This window comes from Macrotis lagotis, chromosome 1 (genome assembly GCF_037893015.1).
Source record: "Macrotis lagotis isolate mMagLag1 chromosome 1, bilby.v1.9.chrom.fasta, whole genome shotgun sequence".
NCBI lineage: Eukaryota > Metazoa > Chordata > Mammalia > Peramelemorphia > Peramelidae > Macrotis > Macrotis lagotis.
Genome location: NC_133658.1, coordinates 618,215,508 through 618,240,596, shown reverse-complemented (window position 1 = coordinate 618,240,596; position 25,089 = coordinate 618,215,508). Strand labels below are relative to the sequence as shown.

Here is a 25,089-nt window from a genome sequence, read left to right as displayed (position 1 = left end):
TATAACTATTTCCTTTTTCTTAGTCTTTTCATAATTAAGCACTGGAATGAAGAGAAGACTGTTCATCAATCCAACATGTATTTTTTATGATCTAAGACAATTTATACTTCCATCACTCAATTTAACCAGATACATATTCATATAGTTTTAGAATCTAGCTAGAGATAGAAAAAGAACTTTCAAGGTCATATAATAATAAATTTAGAACTGAAAGTGATCTTAGTGGCCACTTAGTCCAGTCTCCTCATTTTACATATCTTGGATAAGAGAGGACTTGACCATAGGCTCAGAAGAAGTAAGTATTAGTACTGGGATTCAAAACCAAATCTTTTGATTCCTATTTAGCACTCTTTCCAGGTCATCTAGTCTATTTTCTTCACTTTACAAAAGAAGAGGGGGCAGCAAGGTGGCACAGTAGATAGAGCACTGGCCCTGGAATCAGGAGGACCTGTGTTCAAATCCAATCTCAGACAATAATTACCTAGTTTTGTGACCTTGGGCAAGCCACTTATCCCCACTGCACTAAATTAAAAAAAAAAAGAGGAAACTGAAACCCAGCAATGTTCAGTGATTTGTATTATCACATAGTTATTTACTGACTAAGTTTAACTTGAACCAAAATCTTTTGTGTAGTGAGTCCAGGATTATTTTACTATGAATATTTCACAAGGTTTCCTTCAAACCTAGACACATGAATTTTCAGATAGATGTTCATTTGCTTAAGGTTAGGAAAGAAAAAATACACAAGAATCAGATTAGCCTAGGGAAGACAGGTCCTTTAGATTTCAGGTATGCCTTGATATTTGAAGAATGGCACAGAGGCTAGGTTACAATTTCCCCATTCCTACTCCCCCTTTTATAGAGCAACCCAAAAGATCCCATCCTTCATTCATATCTGGAAAAGTGCCCTGATATGGGGGCATTTCCTTTAAATATCCATTATGTTATCACTTTTTCCTGCTCAGAAGCAATAAAAAATCAAATTATAAATTCTACAGTGCTGAGTGACATAGTAAGGTGCAGGTCCCAAAGTTCTCACCTGCTCAACAAGAAGCAAGTTCTGGGCTTTCCATCAGTTAATCAATTCTATCTAGATTCCTACAGGTAACATTGATGGAAATAAGTGGGGAAACAAATAATATCAGAAGGAAGAGTCCTAAAAATCTTATGCAAAATATGGAGCTTGAGCTAAGTCTTCAAGGAAACCAAAAATTCCAAGTAGAGGTTAGGAGGGAGAACATTCCAGCAATGGAGGATAATCAGATGTCCATACCAACATTCCTTTGGATATTTTTGCCTTTTCCTCTAGGATTCAGTTTTTTCCTTTATAAAATGAATGAGTTATACTTTATCTCCAAGATCCCTTTTAAGTTGAAATTGCTATAATTATTATGATCCTGTGAATTCAGAAAGACCTTTGTACACAACTTTCTAGCTCTTACTCCTGAGTCTCCTTGACATGTGCTTTTTTTCACTTAGAATGACTTTCAAGCTTAAAAATTCATTTCTTCCAGAAGGAATTCCTTGATTAATCAATTTACTCTGTGTCCCTTTATTATGTAGAAATGTCAGTTGGGTGGAACCAGCCTTTAACCTGTGGTAGCCAGAGTCAAACAGAGCAGGGTTGAGACTGAAGAGTCAGGAATGAATCCAAAGTTTAATTTTAAAGTGACAGAAATTACTTTCAAGGAAAAACTTGTGCCAGAGCCTTGCTGGGGGCAGTGTGGGGAGACCTTAGGATCCATACCAGTGGCCACACAGTGAGTTGTAGCCCTGACAAAGAGGGTTAACAGTAACCAAGAGACAAATTTGATTTATAGCAGGATTTCATGAAGGTAACTTGTCAAAGTTCAGAGAATACTTTATGCTGGTCAAAGCAATACAATAATTATGTGAATTTGCCAGAAAGTGACATCCAGAGGGTGAGCTTGCTTGCTGGGCCTTAGCTTTGGAAAATAGGGTGTCTCTCAAAATCTTGACACCATATATTCCTATATTAATAAAGAACTTTCCTAATTACCATATTTAAGTAAAAGATTATGACTGCTCTTCCCCCTTTCCCCACATCTTTTCATTAATTTTTATCTGACTATTTGTTTTCAGTGATATTCTGCTCCAAGACCCAGTATTGTTGTCAAAGGATCCTGAAGAGTCATTTTTGCTGTTCCTTTAGAAGTGGAGATGCTCTCTTTGCTGAATTCTCTTTCCAAGATATTGTTAAGTAAACCTCCTTTTTCTTAAATATTGAGGAAGTCTATGTTTCATTTGTTTCAGTTCTGAAACAGACCTATCATACATCCTGCATCAGGGCTGACCCAAAACAAATATATTTTAAATTTTATCAAAACCTTGAAGATAGTGGTCACAACAAATAATTTCTTGAATCAATAAAGTACACTGTTTAAATGGGAAAAAAAATAATAGCCAATATATTTTGATTTGACATTTTAGTGAGAGCTCTGCAGTAGCTCAGTTTTATTTACTAAAGTATTTTAGTAAACCCACAGGGGGCTACATAAAATTGAACTGCAGGCCAGACAGCTCTGACCTAGGAGGTGGGGTTGTAAAGATTCTATCCATGACCAAGAATGTATATATTCCTTCCTATTCCCATTTAGAATTCCATTACTTAGCTTTTTCCTTACTTTATCTTTTTGTTGTTTTTCTGATTCTTTTTTGGGGGGTGGGGTTTGGAAGGCAAATGGGGTTAAGTGGCTTGCCCAAGGCCACACAGCTAGGTGATTATTAAGTGTCTGAGGTCGGATTTTAACTCAGGTGCTCCCGACTCCAGGCCCAGTGCTCTATCCACTGCGCCACCTAGCCATCCCTTTTTCTGATTCTGAACAGGGTATATTAAGGTCTTCAACTCTTTATCTTTTGTGGTCCATTCCTCCCTATGATTCAATTAACTTTTCCTTTGAGTACTTAGATGCTCTACCAATTTGTGCTATCTATGGTGCCATTAAATGAAATGTAATTTTCTTGTTTATCTAGATTTTAACATGGCTATTTTTGTTGCTGCCTTAAGATCATGATTGCTACCTTTAAATTCCTCTGAAAAATAATAAATTCTTCTCCAGCCTCTCAAAAAAAAAAAAAAAAAGAAGTGGAGATGCTCAAGACTTCTATCCTTTGTCCATTAAGAATCACCATCTAAGAGGCAATTCTTCTTTCTTATCTCCAATCCTCTACCTAATGTATCTTGTTGGGAGCCAGGGTCTCTAAGCTGTTTGACACAGTTGCAGCAAGAAGACTCAAGGCAGTCACACTGCCTGATGGAACAACATTTTCTTCTTCAATATATATAGGGATTTCATGCGTACTAATATTTATAGGTTTATTATTGATTACAATATTTACTCACCCTAATACTTGAATGACTATAAAGGAAGGATTTCAGAAAAATTCCTTGAATAATACAGATTGTAAACTCTGTCCAAATTTAACAGGACTGCCTCTCCCTGAGGCATACAAAAGGCTTCAACATTATGAAATCTCTGGAAAACCCAGCACTGGGAATTCCAAGGAGATGCCAGAATATATACAGGGAAAACAGATACAAGATGGGTCAGATAGAATTCCAGGGAAATTAATAGTTTTGCCCCCCTTACCATACACAGGAATGTATGAAAAAGATGGTGAGAAAATAGTTATTTAGGTGACCAATATGTGAACTCCAGCAGCCTTAGTTTCATGGGAAAGAATAAAAAAGTCACAGAAACTGTGGCTTCTGCCAACTAGGCCAGAAAGAAAAATTGGTCATTGTAAGAGTTAAGGGATGGGTGGACAAGCATAAAGACCCTCACTACAGACTGTTAAGGAAGTGTATCGAAAAACATTACCTACACAAAAAATATGAAAAACTTTCCATTAAAAGAATTGCTTAATTAATAACTTTAAATGAATTAACAATTATACAATGTAGTAATAAATATGGTAACAGACAGGTTAAGGTCATCATGATCTGAGTAGGGCTAAGAAATCAATTAACTATATGATTATTGCTTAAACTTGTAATCACATGATTAAAACTTGTAACCATATGAACTATATGATTGATGATGAAAATTGTATACTCTTGTAACCAAGGAAATGATCTCAGCTTGCTTGCTTGAAACATACATGACTCTGAAACTATAAAAATAAATCCAAGCAGCTGACAGTCAACCTGCTCCTGCCTATACCCACTTGTTGACTCAACTCATTTCGCTGACTCTATCCCTCCTGTCAGGTTCCAAGAACCCCGTGGAGGCTGGACCCTGCAGTATCTTACTCCTTTCATGGGAGTTTCTGATGTTAAAATTTCATTTCTTTTTATGCTACATATTTTAAAATTTTATTTTTAATTTGTTCAATAAAACAAACATTTCTATAACATAGTATAATAAAAAGATTATTGTACATAAAATTTTAAATCTACTATTAAATCTACAATAAAATTATCATGAAAATTTCTTTTTTTAATCTCTTCCTCCCAAGATGGTTACCATTAGACACAAATAGGTATGTATGTGTAAAATTATTCTATCTATATTTCTATTTATCAGTTCTTTCTCTGGATGTAGAAGGCAACTTTCTTTATCTGAGCTTTATAGTTTTTAATCCTCTTTAACATAGGAAAATAAAAAAGATGATTGCATTTGAAACTGCAAATCTAATATGCACAACTCACTATTTTTTCAAATATGCAAAAAATTATCATGTAAATTTATTTTTGCTTTCCTATCCCTACCTCTTCCTTAGAATTGGTTTTCATTAAAAACACACACACACACATATGTAAAATTGCTCACTCTACAGTTCTATTTATCTATTCTTTCTATGGATGCAGAAAGCATTTCTCTTAAGTCCTTTATAGTTAATATGAGTATAATAGTCAAAAATATTCATTCAAAGTCATTCTTAAAACAATATTACTGTTACTCTAGACAATGTTCTCTTGGTTCTGCTTATTTTGCTCATTATCTCATGCAAGTCTTTCCATATTTTTATAAAATCTTTGAGCTCATCATTTCTTAAAATACAGTAGTATTCCTTCACACTCATATAATACAGTTTGTTCAGTCATTTCCCAAATGATCCCTGTAATTTTTAGTTCTTTGCCATCACAAAGAGAGCTACTATAAGATTTTAGAATAGATATAGGATTTTCCCTCTTTTCCCTTAATTAACTTCCCAAAATAGACCAAATAGTAGTATTGATGGGTTAAAGGGTATAGGGAGTTTAAGAACTCTTTAAGCATAATTCCATATTGCTCTCCAAGATGATTTTTCACAGTTCTCAGTTCTACCAGCAATGTATTACTATTCCATTTTTTCATATCCCCCTACAACATTTGTTGCTTTCCAATTCTATCATTTTAGCCATTTTGGTGTATGTAAAAATGACATCTTAAATTTTATTTCTAAGGCTCATCCCATTAATTCATACCAATAGAACCTTCAAGAAAATTGGACTGATGTAGAAAGGTTGAAGGACACATTGCTAATCAATACATGGGTTCTTTTTTTCTGTAACTTTGGGAGTGAAGATTAACTTCTTTAAGGCACACCTATTAATTCACAATTCTGAATTCATAAAAATCAATGTTTTTAAAAGAAGTTACAATACTTTGTTATAAAAAACCTTTTGAATATTGAACTTTTAGTCAGAGAAATTGAGAGCAAATCTTAGACCTGCTATTCATCTATCCAGATGATTCTCAGATCTATTTGTCTAGCCCTAACCGCTCTCCTGCCCTCCAATTGACTATCAGATATTTCAAGCAGATGTCCTGTAGACTTTTTAAAGTCAATTTATCCAAAGCTGAACTTCTACACAAATCTTCTCTTCTTAGCTTCCTTACTACAGTCCAGAGTACCACTCTTTTTCCCTTATCTCCTCACTTTCTCACTTTACTCCTATATCTTTACTCCCAGGACTGTTGCAAAGTCCTGTTGATGCTACCTCTGTACTATCTCTTATATGTTCCCTTCTCTCCTCTGATACTGCTTCTATCTGGTTCCAGGATCATTATGGAATCACACCTGGACTATATTAATAGCTTACTGGATAATCACCTTACCACTCTTTCTGCTCTAGTGGAGTCTTTTTCCACTGTAGTCCATCCTCCATTCAACTGTCAAAGTCATTTCCCTTAAGTGCAAATCTAACCATGTTAACCCCATCCCTGCCATTACTACTATGATTATTACTCCCCTATTACTACAATGATCAAATTTTTAAAAATCTTGTCTGACTCTTAAAGCCCTTCATAAAAAGAGGACCCCTTCTTACTTTTTTTTGGGCTTACATCTTTTTCCCATTCATATACTCTATAAAATAGTGACTCTGAGCTTGCTTTTCCTTAGGCAAGATGCCCCATATCTGGATTCTGAGCATTTCCACCTGTTTCTCCCCCCCATGATTGTAGCGTTTTCCCTATTCATGTCTAAATTCCAGATTTCCTAGGTTCCTTAAAGTCTCAGCTAAAGTCCTACCTAGGGCAGGTAGGTGATGCAGTGGATAGAGTACTGACCTTGGAGTCAGGAAGATTTGAGTTCAACTCCATCCTCAGACACTTGACAATTACTAGTTATGTGACTTTGGGCAAGTCACATAACCCTGACTGCATCACATCCAGGTCCATCTCCAGTCATTCTGATCCATATCTGGTCACTTGACCCAGATGACTCTGGAGGAGAAAGTGAGACTAATGACTTAGCACAGCACCCCCCCTCACTCAAATCCACATTCACTTGCTTGTCATGACATTATCTCCCCGGATATCATGGTTTTTGGGAATGAAGGACAAACATCATTATCATCATCTTCGTCATCATCATCTTCATCATCATCATCAAAATCCTACCTTCTGTAAGAAGCCTTTCCCAATCCTCCTTAACCTTAGGGCCTTTCCTTAAGGTTCTCTGAGTTGTCCTGTATATATTGTTGTCTCCCCATCAGTTACAATGGTGACTCAGGAGAGAAATTTAACAATTTTTTCATGCTAAAAAAAGTGTTAGAAATAGTTGGGTTCACAGGTCTGCCCCTAAAAGCTTAATCCATAAGATAGAGGGAAGAAGAATTTAGGTTCAAAGCCTCAGAGATTACCTAGAATAACTCACTAAGCAAATATTTACATTTGTACATTGTACATTGTACAAAAATGAGCTTATAAAAACTCATTTGTAAATGTAACTATAAATGTAAAACTCTTTAAATAAAATGTATGTATCTGTACATTGTACAAAAATGATTTTACAAAACTGTGACTCCAACTACTCTTAACACTTTTTTGGTGTAAAAAGCTGTTAAATTTCTCTCCTGAGCCACCACTTGAGCTGATGGGTAGAGCTATGTGTATAGCGATGGGCATAAGGGAACAATATGGTTAGTGCACCTGGATAGAAAAGTCATCTCATTAAGCAGGACACTATGACAGAAACAAACTGTCAGTTATTCACATTCTGTTTCCTTCATACTGTTGCCTAATCTAATCTGTGCTGCTGTCCTCCTGCCTCAGATGACTGCTCTGATTTCCATATTCAACTTATTCATAGTCACAGGTTTCTCATTTGTTTGGGTTTACCCCATTGGACTCTGTCTTCAGTCTGGCATTCTGATTATTTTTATACCCACGTTAGCTCAGATCCTTTCTTGCTCAGCCACTTTCTCCCATTCTGGTCCTGCTTATTTCACTGCTGCCTTTCCTGTACTCATTGAGGTAGGATGTAACAGATTCTATTCTGCTGTCTCATCATAGTATGAAAGCAATCTTTAGTTTTTTTATAGGGATGCCAGAAGAATATAAACTTTAGTAATTCTGACCAAGTTGTAAAGGGTTCAAGTATGAATTACTAATAGTTCATGGGGTACCATTTGAGGGCAAGTCTAGTTGAGTAGAAACAGATTCATCTCATCTCCACACTATGCTGCCTCCACTGGAGCCCTGCACTCTGATCCTGGACTGGGGGCTTTGAAAATGGAGTTTTGGGCTTATCTTGCCTGAAACTAGACTCCCTTGCCACCTTCCAGAAACATTATGTTGCTATCAGCTACCTTTTCTAGCTCCACTTTATTTATTGTCTTCCTTCAAGATGATATAAGGTCCCTAAGGGTAGAGATTGTGTACCTCACTTTCATTTGTATTCCTAGCATATTTGGTACAGAAAGTATGTAAGAAGTTGGGGATCTTACTTTTGATGAAGGATGATTGTATCTCATGTAGATGCCTCCAAGTGGAGGATTGGTGACAATCTGCTAACCATCTGGTGGAGAGAAGACTTATTTAGCCAGAATTGGAGTTTATTCAAAAGGTATTGAGTAGAGCCTGTCCTTTTAGGCCTGCTTGAAGGAATTCCAGTCAGAGAAGAGAGAGACAGTCTTATAAAGGGAGAAGCCTCAGATTGTCTCCATCTGAAGCTTATATGTGGACATTAATATGGACCTCAAATTTTTGCTTTTTCTTCCTTTCTATTTGAAATGAAACAGATTAGAAGTAGTCATAAATTCATGAGCTTTAAAAAGTTAGGAGAGCAAGTCACCAGGAGATCTGGAAACAACCAGTTCAGAACCAGCAATTTTTAGGATGCAAATCATCATTGGTTGACTTGGTCTGATTTTCCTCAATTGTCAAATGAGGATAGTAATAGTACATATCATGCTGTGATGATCAAATGAAATAGTGATTGTAAAATGCTTAGCACAGTGTCTGGTACACAGTATATACAATATAAATGTTAATGTATAAATACACATATATTATATAGTATTATATATATGCACATATAGACAGCTATAGCTCTCTGTGCATGTATATCTAGTCCTATATATTTATGTCTGTCTATCTATCTATCTATCTATCTATCTATCTATCTATCTATCTATCTATCATCTATCTATCTATCTGTCTGTGTCCGTCTGTCTATCTATTTAATCTAGCTATCTAGACAGCCACATCTCTCAGGGTTCTAGGGGTACCTTTGAGGGATTGTGATATGTTTTTTCCTAATACAATAAGCTCACATCCACATTCCAAAGTATTTCCCTGTGTTAGACAATAGTGAGTAGCATCCAATTCAATTTTTAACATAAATATCTTAAAAAAATATTTATAGATATGTAAGATAGAAAAATACTAACATTTTCCCCAACCCCCATACATACCTGGGTGGGGGGCCATGCTTTCATCTATGTCACCCATATTCCCCTGAGGAAAGTGGGCTCAGACTTAACAAAGTTTCTACTTAGCATTTGTTTGTAAATTGGAGATATATGTATATATTATTCGCAATTTGACGTCTTGTTTTGTATTTACTTCTCAGTTATTGCCTATTTCTTTAACTGAATTTAGAGCCAGACTAATGAGATTTGAATCCCAACTCTTCCCCTTACTACCTTGTATCACCTTGAACAAATCACTCAGCATCCTCCTCTATAAAATTAAGGGATTAGATTATGTTATTTTTAAAGTAACTTTTCAACTCTAAATCTCATGAAACTAGATGGCAAACAATTTACAAACTAGATGTCTATGGTATGACTTTGAGCCCATGGTAAGCACTCAAAAATATTAATTGTCTACTTCTGATGGTGAATTTGTTTCCTTTAGCAATTGTCAATAAATCATTGGTTATAATTCTATGAATTAACAATAACCCTGTCAGTGGTCTGATTGACTTTTTTTGAAATGTTTTATAACCTTAATGATTAAATTGATTTAATTTTAATTAATTTAAAAGTGAACAACTCATCTTATTAGTTTAGAAATTGACCAGGTATTTAAACATGTTGTTTGTCCCTATATGTAGAGGCAGCATGGCATAGAAATTGTACACAATTGTAGGTCTTGGAGTCAGGAAGACTTTAGAAATCTCCTTAAATACTAGCTATGTGAGCTGTGGCAAGTCATAACTTCTCTACCTCAGACAACTCCAAAGGACTTGTGGCATCCACAGACATGGAATCCATTATTCCTTGTGTATATTATAGAAATGTTTCCTTGTAAAATAGAACTTGTGACAATTTCAATTTAATAATTCTAAAAATGACCAAATATGCATAAAATGCAAATTGAAAAACAGAATTAAAAGTTCATAAAAATTGGTTTCATTAAAATAGCTTCTTTGACTAGACATTTGAAAAATAAATTTTTTTTTCATCCACAGTCGGTTTTATTCACCAAAGTAACAATGATTTAACATGTATACTTAGCTGTGTGAAAGGAAACTAAGACAGAGATATTTAGGTCTCTTCATATTGGTGAATTTTGCACTTGTCTATTGTTTAGTCTCTGTTTCCATGTCTACTTCCTAAGCCTTTTCATTTCAAGGAGTTTTTCATTATTTTCTAATGTTTGCTGAAGTTCATAATAATACAAAGAACATGGAACTACTTTTGCCTTAATTCCAGCTTATCTTAAACATTTTCTTTTACACAAAAAAAGGTATTGTAATTCTCCAAAGCATCTGCTTCCTTTAATGGTTCATGCCTAACTTTCTGGTGTGGCCTGATTTTTGTCAAAGTATCATATTCCTAGTGATTTTTTCATATTAATTTTGCTTGAAGGATCTGCTTTAAGCACTCAGCATTTTTTGGTTGCTCTTAACTATGCTATTTTCTATGTCAGTGCATATTTTTTCCATAATTTTTTATTTCTCTAAGATTCATGTCCTACATGGGCAGGGTTTTTCCCACTGAAAATTCTCACTGAGGCAATCTATTCAGCAAGCACTGGTACTGGCCTTCTCCTTTTCCCTAAGACCCAGCATCGAATTACTTAATGAAATTCTTCACCAACAGTCTGATTCTCCAGTCATCACCTACACCAGAACCATCAATGAAGAGATGTTTCCTTCTAACTGCATCATACATTACTGCCCTCATAGCACACTTGATGAGTAGCTCAGATCAGCTCCCACAAAGTAGGTGGACAAACAGCCATGGAGGCACTGGAGCCATGCCTTGATGAACTTGGAAGGTAGTATGCCAATCTATTTTCAATCTCTCTGTCAAGGTAACATCTATCACCTCCATTCATGATTCTCAAATCTGTATCATCAGCTCTATTATTTCCTCTGAAATTCCAGGTTCTCATTTCCAGCTGCCTATTGGGAGGTGATATGGTGAGATGGGAAAAGTATGGACTCTTTGAGTCAAAGAATCTCTGCTTAGGTTCAAATAATCTGATACTGATTTCCTGTGTAACTCTAAGCAAATCACTTCACATCCCTGGGCCTTAATCTTTTTATTCATAGCATAAAGCAGTTGGATTAAAGGATCTTTCAAGTCACCTCCAATCCTAGATCTATGACCCTGAGATAATACATTTCCATCTGAATATCCTATTCTAACTTCAGACTTAACATGCCCATCAGTTTTTAAAGGTATTACCATTTTCCAGAGTCCACTTTCCAAGAATGAATAGTACCAATATCTGGGAGACTTAGGATACTGGGAGTTCCAGGAATTTGTGGAAGAAACAAATTACATAGGAAGATCTGCATATGGAAGCAGGAATAAAAGCTATCAAGTCTTTTGAACTGATTTTGATAATGATGTATTTAGATATAGATTTATTCTTGTCCTTCATTCTCAGAGAAGACCATGATATCAGGGAAATGCTGCCTAGACAATCACATTCATTGGATTTGAGTGAGGGGTGGGGTAGGGGGCTATGCTAAGTCACCAGCCTCCTTCTCCTTGAGAGACATCTGAGGCCAGTGACCAGATAGGAATCAGTCTGACTAGAGTTGATCCTGGATGTGAGGTTATCAGGTTTAGGTGACTTGTCCAAGGTCAAACAGCTTGAATGTATCAAGTGTCTGAGGTCAGTTTCAAATTTTTGTCCTCCTGGCTTCAAGATCAGTGCTCTAACAGCTGAGTCATTTATCTTCCCATTTAAATATAGATATGAAGAATTCATATTTAACAATATTCATTTGAAGTCTAGTGAAAAGATTACAGTAGTGGGAATCACTGGAATATTAGTACTAGCCCTAACACTAGCTAGCTGTGTGCCTTTAGACAAGTGCCTCCATTTCTTTGAGCCTCAGTTTTTTAATCTGCAAAAGGACGGAGTTGAATTAGAACTGTCTTTGGCATTTGGTAGTCCAGTGGATAAAGATCTGGGCCTGACATCAGGAAGAGTCACCTTCCTGTTTTCAAATCTTATCTCAGTTCCTTACTAGCTGTATGACCCTGGGGAAGTCACCCTATTTGCTTTTGTAAAATGAGCTGGAGTAGGAAATGGCCAATCAGTCTAATTTTTGCCAAGAGAGCTCCAGAGAGGTTCATGAAGAGATGAATAAGACTGGAAAATGCCTGAACAACAAAAAGTTTCTTCAGGCATTACAAAATGACTATATTCTAATCTTTTGCAGCATTGTACCATCTGCCAGAATTTTTATTCTGCTGTATCTCTCTTCAAGAACTTGGAGTCCCTAACATAATGAGGTTATCAGTATTGCATTGTTTGCATTTGTCTCCAATAAGTGCAATAAGTGGGCTGATTCATGCTATGGATCCCCCCAGTTGTTACTGTTCCTCTCCCCACAAAAATTCTTTTGTGTTGACTTTATGATTTTTTTTTTAAGAAGTGAGAAATCTATGGTAGATAGAGGGAGGATTTTAGGGTTAGGAAGAGCTAGGTTTGAATCCTGTCTCTTACACTTAAATTAGTGAGATCCTGGGCAAGTCATTAACTTCTATTTTAAAATTCTTCAAAATTCATACTCACCTGTGAAATGAGGATGATAATAGTACAATCCTCCCAGGGTTATTTTCAGAATAAAGTGAGATATTTGTAAATCACTTTGCATGCTTTAAGGTACTATAAAAATGCTACCTTTTATTATTAAAACTGTTCCTTGATGTGACTACTGGTTGTTATTGAGGTGTATCCTTTTAATAATGACTTCCAGATATATAAAACCCCTTGTTATTTGGGCATGTCAGTCCCCCTGAATAGATACTTTCTTTCTCCAAAACTTCTCTAGTACCTGGGATACAATCAGAGGATTTTCACTTTGCATACATTTATGATCTATGAATCATGAGCTTAGCTGCTATAACCAAAGACAACCCAAGACATTTTTATTAAGTGAGGAATAAAAAGTAATTTGGTATAAAGCACTTTTTATCATGCCTCAACATTTCTCAAGCATGTCTAAGTCTCCTTCGGCTTCACTGGGCAAAGTAATTCTTTGTGATTACCCACATTTGCCTGTGTTCAGCCCACTCTGTGGTAGCCACCAGAAATCAGACAATTGAGGGTCTTTGTTATATGTGCTTAGTACTGTGTTTACAAATAGAATTTTTTTCTCTTCTAGAGCTATTGCAAATGATTTGACAGAAAATATATGCGTATTTTCTTCATCAAAAATCTATGAAATTGGGAGTACACAGAGTATTGTCCTTTTTAAAAAAATAAATGAAACTATTGTTAGATGTGTCCAAAGTCATGCCTATTTTAAATGTCAGAGTTGTAATTTAAACCCCAATTCTAGGATCATGGCTCTTAATCTGACAGGCTGTTTCCTTATTTAAATATCTTGCAATCCATACTGCATTAGCTTGTGTAATTTTATTCTTTTAGGTCTAGTCTCTCAAAGGGCATCTTTCTTGTCTGGAACTCCTCTCTATCTTCTTTCTTATCTCTGCTATAGAAATTCTACTGATCTTTCAGTTCAATGCCCATTTTCTCCATGAAGTCTTCACTTATAAAAATGAAATTTGCATGATAATTTTATTATATATGTAAAAGTAATTGCAGATTGTACATTATAGATTTGCAGTTTCATGTGCAATCATCTTTTTTATATACTATGTTATGGAATGTATGTTTTGTTCCATAAATTGAACATTAAAATAAATAGAAAAAAATTTAAAATGTTAATGATTTTTCTTCATGTATGTTTTATTTTCCTAACCAGCTTATAAGCTTCTTGGGAAAAATTATCATTTTTGATAATTCTTGCCATCTCCCAGAGTACTCAGCACATAGTAAACATTCATAGTATTGCATTCAAATAATAATTCTTTATATTCAGAATTTTGCTTCCACAAATACAATTGGATGAGCAGTTTAGCTGAATAGACCATTGTTCTCATATTATATCACTATATAGTCCTAGAATTTCTGATAAAGAAGAGATCTTCAAAGGTCATACTATCAATTCCCTGATGCTAGAAAACACATGTTAACTAGTCAAGATAAATGGTTGTTTAGTTTTTTCTGGAGGAGCTCCAGGATCATAGTATCTATATTCAAAGTTAGAAGGGATATTAGATAGCAAATTGTGCAACTTCTTCATTTTGCAGATGAGGAAATCAAGACTCAGAGAAAGGCAGTGACTTTTCCAGGGTCAAATAGCTAATAAGATTTGAAAATCTTATTGACTCCAAGTACCACATCCAATTCACTATTTCACAATGCCTCTCTCAGGAGCCAGTTCCAATTTGTTTTTTCACATTAATGGCAGGATGTTCTTCCATAGATCACCTAAATTTCTCCTGTTTTCACTTAAAATTATTTTTTCCTTTTTTTAAACCTGGAGAAAAACTAATGAATATTCTCTGCATAAGAATCCTTAAAATTTGTGAAGGCCATAATTAATTTACCTTTTAGTCTATACAGCATTCAATGAGTTGGATAGGCTAACTGTTCAATAAATATGAATTAAATCTTTTTGAATAATGACAAATATGATAGAATATCTGTTCTCTTGGAAGACAGAACTGATGAATGGTGTTAACAATTGCATAACTTGCAAGTATACATCACTATAAAGTATGCATGGGATCCAAGAAAAAACCTTTCTTAATTATGTTTGTATTTTATGTGTAAACACAATTCTTCTTTGACATCATCAGCACATCAATTTAGATGGTTTGTGGGTTTTTTAAAAAAAAAACCTGAAGATATGGGAATTGGTTGTACTGAGTTATATGTACTCTTTCCCTGAAACCCTTTGGTTTCTCTACCTCCCTTCTGGAATCCCAAAGCTCTTTTAGTTCCCAGAAGTCTTCTTAATCTGGAGGAATTAATAATATTGAATTGCCAGGGTTAGTTAGGGATTTGGTCACCCCCCCAAAAAACGTCCTACTTTATTGCATCATCATGATATGAAAATGATCCTGTGTTTTTGAAATAATGCTCACAGATCACAAATTATGTCTGAATCTGTCAAGATGGAAAGACCTTGAATATAAACTTAACAATTACCCCCTTACCATTCCTATATCTTTTTCATCTCTAACTCTATTTCTATATTTGTGTCATCTGCATCTGTATCTACTTCTAGAGCTATATAATTTACATATATATAATTATTTCTAGATAGTATTATAGAGATCTATAGATAAATATACATACATATAATATATGTAAAATAAATGTATATATAGGCTCTCTGTATATACATGTGTATATCTATATTTGTACATATCTATATAGCTATCTTCTGTCTCTCTGTCATCTATCTCTATCACTTATCTCCTTGTCACCTGTCTCTCTATCCATCTCTCTCTCTCTCTCTCAAAGTCCCTTAACCCATTTGTGTCACCCACTGTACGTAATGAAGTCAAGGATTTTTTAATTCTAAGTAAGGGGATTAGTCCATGGCATATTCATAAAATGACAATCAGGATTAGATGCACAGTCTATGGCCATAGTACAGAGAACTATATTGACTTATGACAATATCAGGTCAAACCCATGAGTGTGGGCTCATTAGCACCAGTTTTAACTGAGTGAGCTAATTGGCCAGAGACAAGGGCTCTAATTCAAATAGCACATTAACAGTTTCTTATAACTACATCAATGCATGATTGTGATCCCATGAAATTGCAGCTCTGACAAACTGGTTGCACTATAATTTTCTTTATGTAAAACTACTGTGCTAATTACTTACTCTTTATGATTTTATAATCAGCTGTCCAGCAATAACTTCTGCAATATAATCATGCACTAATGAGGAGTCATCAAATCTCATGCTCTAGGTCATTAGTAAATGGCTCTAGAGGTCAAAGGAAGATTTTCTCCTTGGTGCAGTGACTGAGTCATTAAAGATCATCCTTCTCCCCCTTTCATTCTTTGTAACTCAGGTGTTAGTCAATTATGAAGACAGGTGTAAGAGATGATAGTGCATGATAAATGGGGGAGGAATGGATTCCCTAGATGATCCCACTTAGGGCAGGCCCTTAGCAAAACTGACTCTACCTTCCTTCCAGAATCCCAATGCTCTTTTATTTCCCAGAAGTCTTCTTAATCTGGAGGAAAAACTACCTGATAAATCTAGAGGTGTTAGTGATTTAATAAGTTATGCCCACCAGCCTTATGTTCTTACCCCCAGGAGACCAGTGAGTTTTTGTAAAACATTTTGAAGGGTAAGATAGAAATATATTTTTTTCAGGGTGAATGAGAATTAGATGGAATATCTAGATCCTTTGATCTAATTCAATAATCAACCAGAAGACTAATGAGGAAATATGCTACCTTCTGATAGATTCAAGATGCAGAATGAAACAAACATTTTTGGATATGACAAATATAAGAATTTGTTTAGGTTGGCTATAGATATAAAAATAAACATGATCTTGGTTTTTCCTTTTTTTCTTTTCCTTTTTTTCCTTAATTGGGGAATCAAGGTGGGAAGGAGAGAAAAAAGATATGCTTGTTAAATGAAAAAAAATAAAATGAAAGTTTCTGAAAATGTTCTTCTATTTCATCATAATGTGAGTCACTAACTGGGTTTCTGTCTCATTGCTTCTACTTTTATACAATTTCATTTGGGTACTTCAACAGACTCCATGGATTCAATTATCTTTATGATCATGATTCTCAAATTTACCAAAGTGGATCTAACCTTTCTATTGACTTCCATTCATAGGTTTATGATGTTCAAAACCCTCTATAACTTAGTTGCACCCCTTCCCAGTCTGTTTATGACATACATCCTCTCCCCAAATCCTTCTCCCTTTAAGCTTTCCATTCTACCTTACATTTCAGTGATACTGGCTTCCTTACTATTCCTTGAATAAGACACTATATCTTCCAACTCTTAAAGTTCTAAAATTTTTCATAACAGAGAAGTGTCAAGGTCAGTTGTGGTCAATGCAATCTGATAAAAATGGAATTTACTTGACTCCATGGCAGGCATTATTTCACTTTTGCAATCTTAGCACCTACCACAGTGTCTGACACATAGTAGGCACTTCATAAATACTAGGTGATTGTATTATGAGACTGGTATACTATTTCAAAGGAATAGTGAAAAAGAAAGGCAAGCATTCCAGTCTATTTAGGTCTGTTTTTTTTTAATGGCTATAAAAAAGGGAAAAAAATCCACAATAGAAATATTTCTACCTTTATATACCTTGTCCAAGAATGGCAAATTCATTTTAAAGCATTGGACTGGTATATGAGCTCCCCCCACCACCTCAGGGGTAAGAACACAAGTAGTTAAATGTCCCTGTTAAACCAAGCAATAGGAACACATTCAACTGTGCCCCAGTCTGTGTTGTTAGCACTTCATCATTTAAGCCAAAGGAGAAATGGATCCATAACCAGTTGACTGATTCTCTCTAACCACTGAAGCTAAGCATCCTTTATTGATGAGGTGTAAAAGTTCTGCCAACTTTCCCATGTTGTCTCAACTTTGCTTCTGCTGCTTAGAAAAAAAAATCAATATGTCAATTGAGTCTGCAGTGGAGTTACTGAGTGTCTTGGTGCTTTTTTCAGGTTTGATCCATCTACTGAAGAATCTCCTGGTAAACTATAGGAATAGGAACTTCAGTTTGGATGTACTCTTGAATCCTGTAAATGACATTCTTGATGTGAGAGACTCAGAATACAAAGAATTCTTCAGTGAATGATTTCAAGGTAGCGTGTTTCTTTTGACATCCATATATGATGCCGTACATCATGGGAGTGCCCCCCCAAAACTCCATTTCTTTTGAATTCATGGTTGGACGGGTTTCCCTTTCCCTTTTATTACCTATAATAAGAGAGAGACCCTGGAAATAAGAATTTGAAATGAAATTACTACTACCATATGTAAATATTTCGAGGTGTGACTTAATTATATAATTATTCTTGAATTGGGATATAAGTAGGTATTAGGAGAGTTCTCATTTTACATAACATGTGATTCAAATTTGGCTCTCTGAACTGAAAGGAGTGGGCAGAGATCATAGCAGCAGCAGCAGCAGTTGTGTACCCCAGCCCAGCAAGGGTCTCCCCTCCCCCCCATCAGCCTGGGGAGCCAGAGTACAAGTTGGAGGGAAGTCTGAGGTACAGAGGGAATGAAGGGAAAGGAAAGATTTGCAGAAAGGTCCCTTTATCTGAAATAAGAACTAGCTATATAAGCCCTTGAGAGTAGAAATTACTTCATTCTCTCTTTCTCTCTCTCTCTCTCTCTCTCTCTCTCTCTCTCTCTCTCTCTCTTTTAGGTTTTTGCAAGGCAAACGGGGTTAAGTGGCTTGCCCAAGGCCACACAGCTGGGTAATTATTAAGATCTGAGAGACCAGATTTGAACCCAGGTACTCCTGACTCCAGGGCCGGTGCTTTACCCACTGCACCACCTAGCTGCCCCCTTCATTCTCTTTATTTGTATTTTAATCACCCAGCAGAGAGCCTGGCACATAGTGGGAGTTTAGTAAATACTTTCTGATTGATTGATAGTTATCAGTCAACATTTGATTATAATACTTTGTGACAAAGAATGCAGTAGAGCTTATGTTGCTTATTTAGAATAATTGTTTCCTTAAGCTATGTGCTGAAGTGTTTTGACAGTACAATTTTGTAATTTTCATCATAAATAATTTGCATAAGTCTATGTACATTGCATATAGACACACCTACACTACTGTCATCTGAATATCTACAATTAACTGTCAGGTGCTCTGTACAACTCATTAGCATCACATATTTTCTAAGCAAAAATATGTTCCTTTTCATGGAATCATAGACCATGAGACCCTTAAAGACCCTCAGAGGTTAATTAGTTTGATTTCCTCATTTGCAGATGAATAATCTGGAGCCATAGAGGGGATATGATTTGCTCAGATCATGAAATAGCTATGTGGCAGAGTACAGAATTCAGACTAGGGTACTCTGACTCCTAGTTCTCCTCTTTTTAGCCATATCAAATTACCTCCTACTCAACTATCAGATGAGAGTCTTCCAATTTGTATTTCTTCATTTTTTCCCATGGTGTCATATGTACTATCATTTGAGTGTTTTTCATTAAGTAACATAAGTAGTTTTTAACATTTCCAGCTATATCTGTATCTGGTCAATACATCGTGTGTCATTAATATACAATATAAATATAATATATTATTTATTTACATTCTTTTAGATGTTAAAACTTTTAAGGAGGGGTGGCTAGGTGGTGCAGTGGATAGAGCACCGGCCCTGGAGTCAGGAGTAACTGGGTTCAAATCCGGTCTCAGACATTTAATAATTACCCAGCTGTGTGGCCTTGGGCAAGCCACTTAACCCCGTTTGCCTTGCCAAAAAAAAAAAAATCTTTTAAGGGCAGCTTGGTGACGCAGTGGATAGAGCACCAGCCCTGGAGTCAGGAGGACCTGAGTTCAAATGTGACCTCACACACTTAATAATTCCACAGCTGTGCGGCCTTGGGCAAGCCACTTAACCCTCATTACCTTGCAAAAAAAAAAAACCCAAAAAACTAAAAAAACAATTAAAACTTTTAAGCATTTGACTATATTATTTTTGTTGTTCAATCAAGTACAACTCTTTCTGGTTCCATTTAGTGTTTTCTTTTTTTTTTTTTTTAAAAGATTTTTGCAAGGCAAATGGCCCAAGGCCACACAGCTAGGTAATTATTAAGTATCTGAGGCCTGATTTGAATCCAGGTACTCCTGACTCCAGGGCCGGTGCTCTATCCACTGCACCACCTAGCCACCCACCCCTATTTGGTCTTTTCTTGACAAAGATACTGCAATGACTTTCCATTTTCTTTTTCAGATCATTTTATAGATAAAGAAACTGAGGCAAACAAGATTACAAGACTTGTCCAGGGTCACATAACTAGTTATTGTTAGAGTCCAGATTTGAATTCAGAAAGATGAGGATTCTTGATTTCAATCCTGGTGCTATATCCACTGGACTTAATGCCTAATAGGATTTTAAACTTAGAAATGGTAAAACTTCAGAGGACATCTACTCCAGCTGCCTCATTTTGTGGTAACTGAAGCTCAGAGATGTTAAGTGATTTGCCCAAGTGCATACTGGTAGTGAGCATCAAAGACAGAATTTGAACTCAGGTTTTCTAACTTCAAAACCAGATTCAGTTCCTTCCTGTGAGTTTTTTTTTATGTGCTTATTTTTAGGAACTCCATAAATGTGATTGAGTGACAATGTGAGGTAAGTATTACAATTACTTTGATGTATTTAGAAGTGTCAACTACTATACAGTCAACTGCCATAAGGGAGCAAAAGTTTTCATGATTATAATGGCAGAAGATATTATTAGGACTAAAAATCTGGGTTAAGAGATATCAATAATATTTAAAGTCAGTTATCTTATAGGTGTGGGTCATATCTGGACAGAGTTCTAATTAAACATATTCACATACTATTTCTAAATAGGGGACTATCACCAGCATTGTAAATTTATTCTTTAATTTCAATATCTCTAATATTTAATTCCTATTTGATAATACCTTTAATACTATTTGTAGAGTTTAGATTTACTAGCAAACTTTACAAAAAATTCACTCCAGATCTACCCTTTTCTACAAAAATCTTTCCTATTTTAGCATTACTTTCATCATATAATATTGCTTTCTGAGCCTTCTCTCCTTTACTGATGCCATTATATGTAAGGTTATTGCTTCTTACTACTTCTAAATGTTTATCTCTATAGGTTTATTTTCTTTCCCTCTGGAATCAGGATAGATTATTATTCTTCATCCTTTCTCAAATTCACCCTTTTGAGATAAATGCCCAATTCTAACCTTTTCTTTTCCTTGGAGAATGCTCCTTCAGTTTCTCCTCAATTGTTCCCTTTCTCTCTAGAATCTTTCAACTTCATTCTTTCAACTATTTCTGGAGACAACTAGGAGGCATAGCAGGTAAGACTGTGAGACCTGGAGTAAGTTAAACTTGAGTTCAAATCCTGCCTCAGATAGTTCCTAATTGTAGGATTGGGGCTGGATAAATTCATTTTCCTCAGTCTCAATTTCCTCACCTGTAAAATGGGGGTAATAATATCACCTACTTCACTAAGTTGTTGTGAGGATAAAATGAGATAGCATATTGACAGTACTTTTTACACCTAAGTTTCAGATATTGTATAAATTCTAACAATTGCTATTATTATTTCTATTTGTTAAGAAGTTACCAGTTCTTGTTGATTTATAACCACAATATCCCCTGACTACATTCACACATTTTTTTTTTTTTTTTGCTCTATCGAGATCAGGCCCTTATGACATCATGCTGCTGCAAAAACCACTCCTATATCAACCTCAGAATGTCACCTCCAAATCTTTCAAATCCATTCTATTTATCATTGTCAGAATGATTTTTTTTAAAGTATGCATCTGAACATATTGCTTCCCTACTTAGAACTCTTCATAAGTTCCCTATCACCAATAAAACAAATTGTAAATTCTTTGGCCTGGCATTAAATTCTACAATGTAGCTCCAACCTTTCTTTCCAAACTTATTACCAATAACTCCCTGATAATAACTTTCTGCCTCTGCTAGCAATTTATTCATTATTTCCCAAACATATCTATCATGTCTCTGCTTCTTCCCCTTTTCTTAAGTTTTTCTACTTGTCTAGAGGGTCTTACTTTCTTCTCACCTCTTTGCCTATCCAAATTCTGTGTATCCTTATTACAGACAAGTCCTCCTTCTGACCCTCTCAGCTAAAAGCCATTTCTCCTACCTCTGAATTTATGTAGTAATCATTTGTATCATTTAACAGCTATGCTTTTTGTCGTGTCTTCTACTGTCGTCAAGAGTTGTCATCTGAATGTTCTCTTGTTATTGAACTTTTTATGTGTATAGGGAGTTTGTTCTTGGGGCAGCTTGTGGCAGAGTAGAAAGAGCATTGGGAGGGGTTGGGAGGACTTGAATTTGAATTTGATCTCTAAGTTTTTCTAGCTGTGTGTCCATGGGCATGTCATGACACCTCAGTTTCCTCAAATGTTGAATGAGGATAATAATAGCACTGATTTCTTAGGGTTGGTGTGAAGACTAGATGATTTGTTAAACATTCTTGGTACAATGCTTGGAACAAAGTAGGTTCCATATAAATACTTATTCTCTTCCCTTCTTTTTTGCCCTCCTTCCTCCCTGTTGCCCATGTAAGATGTATATGTCTACATGGATTGTCAAAATGTGGTCAAGGAGAGGCATTGATAAATATCATGGAATTTGTCTACCCTTCTTTAAGAGAAACTTTACTTCCTTCCTGAAGGGAAGTAGGGGAAGGGGGCAAAGAGGGTGGTCACTCTGTATTCTGACCGAGAAAGAGGTCTCAGATCAGAATTATTTGTATGTACCCACTATGAGATTGGTCACTTTTGAGAGAGAAAGAGGTGCCAGATAACAATTATTTGTATGTGACCTCAAAATTTCAGGTCTAGAAAATTTTTTAAGGTTTCAACCTTTTTTTCAGGTTTGGATAACCTCAAATTTCCCTCCCAGGATTGATTCCTTTCCACTAAATGCTGTTATAAACAGTGAACAAGAAGTAACTGTACGTCTAAGTGGTTTAAAAACCAAAAAACCAGTAAATCTTCAAATTAAAATATACCCCAAATATACAAAATTAATGCCTGAGATCTCAAAAAAAACCCCAACTAAAAAAGGAAGTTCCATTCTCACATAAAGGAAAATTCCTCATCGTCTCTAGGCAACTACGGAGGATAGTAAGGACACATTGAGAGGATAGATACCTTTCTTCTACATATCAATTTTCAAGAACATTTTCTCTTAATGGTCTTAACCCCAAAGAGAGATTTGGAGCCATATGTCTTATCTCAAAAGAGGAGATTCTCCTTTGAAACCTCCAGATGTCATTTCTGCCCTGCACTTAGGGATGCAGCAACTAATCACTCTCTCTACTGATTTGGAATCACAGTTAAGCAGCATTATGAAACCTTACATGAGTATATGTCATTTCCTAGGTTAAGGGAAGAAGCTATGTTTTATATAGTAAGTAGCTAGTCTGTGTGTGTGTGTGTGTGTGTGTGTTTAAATTTTGTCCTTAACTTAAGACTCCACATTTATCTCTACTTTTATCTTACATTTTTGAGCATTGTTCCAGTCAATTGAATGATTCTATCATTCTATATCTGGGATGTTCAAAACTCTTATGTATACACAAATGCTATTTAAGGCTTCTGGCCTCAGGATATCTACACTACAGAAGCAGCAACATCAATGAAGAGATATCATAGTCCAAAATCTACTCTCCCTGAATTTGCTTCACACATAATGTTAAAAAGCTTCTTTTATTGTTTCTATCTTTTTTTTTTCTCCCAAGCCTCAGGTGATTCTGGGCCTTTATATGTCTAATGGTATTCTCTCAGGTCTTTGCTATTTGGTGTTATTTGTCCTTTGTTCCACTTTTTGTTCATTTTTAAAAAATATAAACTCATCAGAGAGTTTCTATTGTAGGTTCATTGGTTTCTTATATATAGTCTTGTGATTCACAGGTCTCATATGGTACATGTTCTCTACTCTCTCACAATAGTGAGTTGGAGGAAATTATATCAGTATAATTTTGGGTTAGTCATTTTTATCTCTAGGTCTTATTTTCCTTTTCTATAGAGTAATGACTTTAACCTTCACATAACCTGTAAGAATATTTCCAATTTTAAACCTATGATTCTTTGCAATTACATTGGCAAAAGTTTTTTTCTAGATATCTATTCCTTATGAGCCACCTGTACTTTCTCTGTGCTTTCTGAAATCTACTTTCCTTATATCAAAAGTCACATATGTCTGCACAGTGTTCCATTTCTTCTCTATTGGAAAGTTAAATTGTCATAGTCATATTCTTATGAGATAGGTTTTTTTTTTGGTAATTTGCACTTCACTAAATAGTTCTTTATTGGTTAGAAATAGACAAGTTACTTCCTGGTTTCTTCAAATTTCTGTGAAGGAAAATTGTTAACAAAGCAAGAATTTTTCAGTTATATTGCTGTTCATGGAGTGAAACTTTGATCATCCTCACAGTGATACTGAGTCATCATAATCTTTAGTGCACATCTGTTACTCTAACACTATATTCTGTCATCCCTACCACCATGGAAGTCATTTCATTCTTTGGTAATTAATCATATACTGTATTTCTTTTTTACAGCAGAGTGACTAAGAAGATACTCAACTCAGAAATGAAGGAATGAATGAATATTTATTAAACACATTATATATCAGACATGATACTAAAAACTATGATAGAAAGAAAAAAAAGGATATCTTCATTTTCATTGAACTCCCAATCTACTTGTAAGAGACAACACATAGAGGAGAGTAAATCTGTAGAATTAGAAAAATGCCTGGAGATCCTAAAGTTGCATTATTAGGGCAAATGACAAGGCCAGATAAATACTTTGGGTGCATTGAACTTTCTCTTCCATAGAGTAAGACCCTTTGAGAGGACTGATATATATATATCATCATTGGGTCAGGGATAATGAGTTTAAGAATCAGAACAGGGTATGGTTCTAGTTTCTCTCTGAGAGAGGTAAGGACAGAGGGAGAAGAATAAGGGAAGGGTGTATTCAAAGAAATCTTGGTGGTAGTCTGGATAGCTTAGTTCAGGGTTAAGAAAAAAAGGTCCTTGTTAATGGCTATTTGTTGTATTTGGTTATTGAACTAGTTCTAAATTCACTTAATTTGATTATCTAACTTCCATTTTTCTCCACTTTACTAAGATAAGAGTCTAGCAAAGTAAGAGTATATGGGGGTACCTGAGTGATAACAAACAGCCTTTGTTGATTTTCATGTAGAAATTATATAAGGCCCCTGGCCTCAGGAAATATACATTTTTTTTAAGGGAATGACAGTGCAGAGGCTTCAGAGGAAAAAAAATACCAACTTCTTTTTAGTTTAGTTT

At 35.4% G+C, this 25,089-nt stretch overlaps 1 long non-coding RNA gene and 1 pseudogene across 1 annotated transcript in view; one reads left to right on the top strand and one right to left on the bottom strand.

Moving 5' to 3' along the window:
* Positions 1–7,670: 7,670 nt before the first annotated feature.
* The window catches only part of LOC141522031 (uncharacterized), a 41,851-nt gene continuing 24,432 nt past the window's right edge, over positions 7,671–25,089 (top strand). The window contains exons 1-3 of the long non-coding RNA XR_012478116.1: positions 7,671–7,706; positions 17,724–17,864; positions 20,342–20,375. This is a non-coding gene — a long non-coding RNA (uncharacterized LOC141522031). The remainder of the gene's footprint in view (positions 7,707–17,723; positions 17,865–20,341; positions 20,376–25,089) is intronic.
* LOC141522024 (THO complex subunit 7 homolog pseudogene) lies at positions 10,261–10,867 on the bottom strand (annotated as a pseudogene).